At 39.7% G+C, this 6,559-nt stretch overlaps 1 non-coding gene across 1 annotated transcript; it reads right to left on the reverse strand.

Moving 5' to 3' along the window:
- Positions 1-4,183: 4,183 nt before the first annotated feature.
- Positions 4,184-4,290, reverse strand: LOC112443056 (U6 spliceosomal RNA). The gene has a single exon (XR_003031331.1). It is a non-coding gene; the product is annotated as a U6 spliceosomal RNA (small nuclear RNA).
- Between the last annotated feature and the right edge of the window lie 2,269 nt (positions 4,291-6,559).

Below are 6,559 nucleotides of genomic sequence, written 5' to 3' on the forward strand. Positions count from 1 at the left end.
TGATAGAATTCTACTAGAGATATTCAAAACCTTAAAAGATGATCAAAGTGTTGCACTCAATATGTCAGCAAATCTGGAAGACCCAGCAGTGGCCACAGGACTGGAAAAGGTCAATCTTCATCCCAGTTCCCAAGAAGGGCGGTACTAAAGAATGTTCAAACCATCGGACAATTGCACTCATCTCCTGTGCTAGCAAGGTCATGCTTAAAATCTTACATGCTAGGCTTCAGGATTATGTGAACCAAGAAATTTCCAGCATCCAAGCTGGGTTTAAAAAAGGCAGAGGAACCAGAGAGCAAATTGCCAACATTCACTGAATCATAGAGAAAGCAAGAGAATTCCAGAAAAACATCTACCTCCGTTTCATCAACTACGCTAAAGCCTTAGACTGTGGGGATCATAACGAACAGTGGAAAGCTCTTAAAAAGATGGGAATTCCAGACCATCATACCTGTCTCCTGAGAAACCTGTATGCAGCTCAAGAAGCAACAGTTAGAATCCTCTGTGGAACAACCGACTGGTTCATGATTGAGAAAGGATTACGACAGGTCTATCTGCTGTCACCCTGTTTATTTAACCTATCCGCTGAGCACGGCATGAGAAATGTTGGGCTGGATGAGTTACAAGCTGGAATCAAGATAGGAGGGAGAAACAACAACCTCAAATACGGAAATGATACCACCCTAATGGCAGAAAGTGAAGAGGAACTAAAGAACCTCTCGATGAGGATAAAGGAGTGAAAAAACTAAATATTAAAAAAACTAAGATCTGGCAAATAGAAGGGGAAAAGGTGGAAGTAGCGACAGATTTACTCTTCCTGGGCTCTAAAATTGCTGTGGATGGTGACTGTAACCATAAGATCAGAAGATGATTGCTTCTTGGCAGGAAAGCTATGACCAACCTAGAAAGTGTATTAAAAAGCAGAGACATCACTTTGCTGACAAAGGTCCATCTAGTCAAAGCTTTGGTTTTTCCAGTAGTCATGTACAGGTGTGAGAGCTGGATGGTAAAGAAGGAAGAATGTCAAAGAATTGATAACTTCAAACTGTGGTGCTGGAGAAGACTCCTGAGAGTGCCTTGGACAGCAAGGAGATCAAAGCAGTCAATCTTAAAGGAAATCAACCCTGAATACTCATTGGAACAGCTGATGCTAAAACTGAAGCTCCAGTATTTTGGTCACCTGATGCGAACAGCCGACTCATTGGAAAAGTCCCTGATGCCGGGAAAGATTGAGGGCAGAAGGAGAAGAGTATGACAGAGGATGAGATGGTTGGATGGCATCACCAATGCAATGGACATGAACTTGAGCAAACTTCAGGAGATGGTGAGGGAGAGGGAAGCCTGGCATGCTGCAGTCCATGGTGTCACAAAGAGTCAGACACGACTAGGTGATTGAACAACAGCAACAACCTCTCAAAGACAACTTCTTTAGAAATTCAGGACATCTGCGTCCTCTTTATTATTGAATCCTCTCAGACTTTACCTTTCTGAGCTGAATAATACTAACCACTTTTTCATTCGGTTTTCATAAAATCAGCTCCTGCGTCTCCCTACCCTATTTCATCTCTCCCACATATATTCATATTCACTCTCATATTCATGCTTATATCTTATCTATCTCCCCATAACCAGTTTCCTCTGGAGGCATCCACTCTTTCCCGTGGCACAGTGCCTGGGCTCAAAAGCAGCACATCTGCTGGGATGAAACCATCTTTCTCTTCCATGATGCTATTTAGTTTCCAACACCCTTAAATGACAGTCAGAACATGTTGGCTTTTTGCAACCAGTGTCTTCATTGACTCACATGCCCTAGATTGTAACTGATAACCCAGAGTCTGTTATTCCACTTGAATAGTTTATAGATTACTTCTCTACAAATTCAAGATCCTTATCTATTTTGAATACGAAAATGGAGAAATGTTATGATTTTCATTATGTTATTCTTTGAGATGGCATCTAGGCTAGAAGAAACAATGGTTGATATGCTCACTAAAGCAAGATGTCATGTCATGGGGATACACAGCAGCCCTGAGAGAAGACAGCATGTAGCGAGACCCACATGGAGAGGAAGCATCTTATCAGTCCAACCATGGCTGGCCTTAGCAGTGGGTCCTGTAGTCCCCGTCAAGCCTTCAGATGATTCCAGCCCCCTCGGGACTTGAGTCTTCCAGCTGAGATCACAGAAAACTTCATGGAGCAGAGACAAGCCATCCAGATGTGCCCTCTCTGAATTCCTGACCCACAGTAATTCTGAGATAATAAATGATAATTGTTGTTTTAAGATACTAGCATTTGGGGTAATTTTCTATACCACGATTGGTACTGTATCATGGTGTATGGGTATCCAAAAATAACTTTTCCTAAAAAGTAAAATATATATGTATATATATATATATATTACAGCTCAAAATTCAATATAGTGGCTACCTCTGCAGGGGAGGCAAAAGAATAGGTTAAGAGAAGAGGACACAAATAATTGCTAAGTAATTGGTAAACATCTGCCTATTGGTCAGATGGTATTTTTTTGTTTGTTTTTTTCCTTCAAGCATCAACATTTATTACTTTTTAATTACAAAAGTTAAGGTAGAAAGTAGAAGAAGAGACAGTTTAGAAAACTATGGATATGCACAAAGGGAAAAAAATCACACATTATTTCACTTCCATGTGAAAGTAAGCTTTTTTCCTTTATATGTGCATAACTGTTTTTTTTTCTTTGTGTATGTATCTACTCACACATATTTTATTTTTTTTAAACTGAATCATAGTATACATATTCCTTTGTTATCTTATTTTTTTCCACTTCTTTTTAAAATTAATTTTTATAGGAGTATAGTTGGTTTACAATGTTGTATTGGTTTCTATTACACACCAAAATGAATCAGCTAGACTTTCTTATTTTCTAATACTCAAATGCTCAGTCATGTCTGACTCTTTGTGACCCCATGGACTGAAGCCCACCAGACTCCTCTGTCCATGAAATTCTCCTGGCAAGAATACTGGAGTGGGTTGCCATTTCCTTATCCAAGATGGTATGTTTTTAATAGGCAAATAGATGAATGGATGATTAGATAGATGAATGGATGAATATGTAGATAAAGAGAAGAATTTGTATGGTCCAATGATGAGAGTGTGTCATGAGCCAAAAATTGTGTTTAATCCAATTTAAACACCTAAGGTCCAATGATAAGAAAAGGAGAGAAGAGAAGAGGAAGGGGAAGAAAAGAAGGAAAGAAGAAAGGTGGGGAGGGAGAAGAGAGTGAAGTTGTTAGTTCTCACCTGGTAACATTTTAAAATGTTTCCACCCTTCACCCACCATGTCAATTTCTGAGTGTATATCCTAGAGCAGCAATTACAGAAGAGAAAAGGTAAATATTCACAGAAGCATTTTATAGATGCAAAATTTAGAAATATACCAAATATCCAGCAACTGTAATATGAATAAATCCATGGTAGTTATTCAGATGGTAAAACACTACACAACACTAAATACTAAAAACTAACATCCTGGTTTAATCTCTACTCAACTTCAGGGATAAATATCTAGAGATAATAGACACGGCTTTCTGCAATAAGAGAAATGTTCTATAGCATGAAGCTGGGCAACAGAAAAAAGATGAGAAATGATTCCATTTCTATAATGTTAAACACAGACAAAAATAGATAATACATTGGTTAGCAACGCATACTGGGCATGCGTGCAAAGTCTCTTCAGTCGTGTTCAACCCTTTGTGACCCTATGAACTGCAGCCCACCAGGCTCCTCTGTCCATGGGATTCTCCAGGCAAGAATATTGGAGTGAGTTGCCATGCCCTCCTCCAGGTCAGGAAGACCTGATCCAGGGATCAAACCCTCATCTCTTATATCTCCTGCATTGGCAGGCAGGTTCTTTATTTCTAACACCACCTGGGAAGCCCCTTAGAGATGCATATATGGTAGTAAAACTAGAGTGAAAAGCAGGCAAATACACAAGACTCAGACTGGTGACTGAGAGACAGGGAGATTGAATAGGAGCAGGCCACATATGAGAGACTCAACAGTATTGGAAATATCCTCATTCTTTCTGTATATATAAATATAAAAGCATTTTTAAACTTTATTATTAATACTCAGGACATTAGGAATTTCCAGATTTTTTTTTCAGTAGCATATGTAGAACCACTTTTGGTAACAAATACAGTAGTAAAAAACTATGGAACGATTTATGAATTTGCATATCATCCTTGTGCAGAGGCCATGCTAATCTTTTCTGTATTGTTTCAATTTTAGTATATATGCTGCTGAAGTGAGCACAAATATTCTCATTCTTAAGCAGGGTTGGGGAGAGATCCAAGATGTTCATATTTTTATTATTAAACTGTATGTAGATATTGTACAAACTTCTGCATATGTACCATGAATTTTAAAAATAAAGATATAAGTGCAGCAAAATAGAGAATCAGTATCACATTAAAGGACTTAAGCAGCAGAATTTCCACCCAGCACAGTCAACTCTTTGTCCTTTCAATGTCCCCAGAATCAGGTCTGCAAGAAACCTCAGCTACCCAGGTTTCATCTTTGCTCCTCGGAATATAACAATAAAAAAAATATGTTTATTAACTAGCTATCCCATAACTTTACAATACCAGCACCACATTTACATCTTCAGGCCAGAAGTTCTGTATCTTAGCTTTGTGGGTTGTCAGATCAGCATTCAATATGTATGACATGGTGCAATGAACAGAGTATTGGACTGAGTATGAGAGGCCAGTTGACTCTGGGGTCTGCTGAATCCCTCCCCAGCCTAGGTGACTTTGACAAAATCAGTTCACCTCTCTACCGGGATGCTTCAGAAGAGCCGCTGGGGATAGCCAGAGCTGTTCCATTTATAAATGACTTTATGTTGGACTTCTTGGTTTGATCTCTTTTGAAGAAAAGGTTGCACTGCTTTAAAAAGAGAAAAAGTTCAAAAACCTCTAGACCAAATGATCCCTAAGTATTTTCTTGCTTTAACATTTTAGAACTCTTTGTGCTTTGTGAAAATCATATTGTGGACCTGGCATATTGTTAGAAGGATTGATCAAAAGGGTACTTACAACTAGATCACAAAGTTGGCCTCTTCTGGAGAAAGTCTATATATTTTTTTGCCAAGAGTAATGGAATATTCCAGAAGTTCTCTAGCAAGGCAACTCAGGCTCCCCTTCCTTGTTTCCCTCTCAGAGCCCATCTGACCCTTATTCTGTCTGGGGATCTGACAGCAAATCTAGCTGATTCATTGAATCACTACTAGAGAGAGATCGAGGGAGAGGGGCTGGAGATGAGGGGAATCTTCTGCAAGAGGTAGAATTGCATAGGAACTTTCAGACAAACTCCTGGGGACCCACAGCTGGCTTGTTTGTGCTTGTCTATCCTTCTGATGTCTTTAGCCCTCAGGCCCATCAGCCGTGCTGTCCTCAGGGTCTCCTTCTGTCCTCCACCCATTCTTCATGGGATTTTCGTACACTCTGCTTGGTCAAACATGTGTCCAATAGAACACTGGGTTTTGGATCAAACATTGCCATCTAAACCCCAGTCTTCCAGACTTGATGGATTTCAGGCACCTGCTAGAGCTGCCTGCCTGGCACAACACCTTCTTTCCATCTCTGTACAAAGTCAACTTTGCCTGTGGCCACTCGGCTGGTAATACTCACCAGCACCTGCCAGGACAGCATAGGGGATCTGTCCTCTGGCCAAGATGTCAATGTTATTGTCTTAATAACGGATTAGCCATTGAATCATCATCCCACTTTGGGGTGAATCCCACTTCCAGCTTTGCTTCAACTTATTCTAATTTTCAAATAGAACACACCAGTTGCTGTTCTACACAATAACAAAAGGAAATAATGGGACTTCTCTGGTGGTCCAGTGGTTAAGAATCTACCTTCCAATGCAGGGGACATGAATTCAATCCTTGGTTGGAAAAATAAGATCCCACATGCCACAGGGCAGCTGGGCCTCTGCACCATGACTAGAGAGAAGACCATGCACCTTGAGAAGCCCATGTGCGGAACAAAAGAACCCACATGCCGCAACAGGACCTAGTGTGTCTAGGTATTTTTTTAAGTTATTCGTTCTTATTAAAAAAATAATAATAATTTTTAAAATATGAGTCTTGATAGTCTGTAAGTTCATCAAACTAATCATATTAATAGAAACTTCAGATTCAGTGTCACAAAGATTTCTTCTAAGCACAATTCTGATGTGCAATCATGATGCGTGCTCTGGAGAAATAAGGGCTGTCACTCCTCCTTATCTTTCCCCCACCTTACTTCACTCCAGAGTTGCTGAACTCCCAAGATAACCACACAGCTACAACGTGTCGATTTCTAGACATTCACATGTTGAGTGTGAATGGGAACATTCCAAATGTTGCCAGCAAAAATAATTAATATTCTCCTTGGAAGAGAAAGTCAACATAGAAAGATGCCTTAGCCAAAGCAGAAATCAGCTGTATTCTCAAACCACAAAAACTATTTTTCTCAGTCTGCTCCTGTTGCAAAAAAAAAAGCATCTTCATTTGTTTATAGGATCACTATGAAACACA

This window comes from Bos taurus, chromosome 20, assembly GCF_002263795.3.
Source record: "Bos taurus isolate L1 Dominette 01449 registration number 42190680 breed Hereford chromosome 20, ARS-UCD2.0, whole genome shotgun sequence".
NCBI lineage: Eukaryota > Metazoa > Chordata > Mammalia > Artiodactyla > Bovidae > Bos > Bos taurus.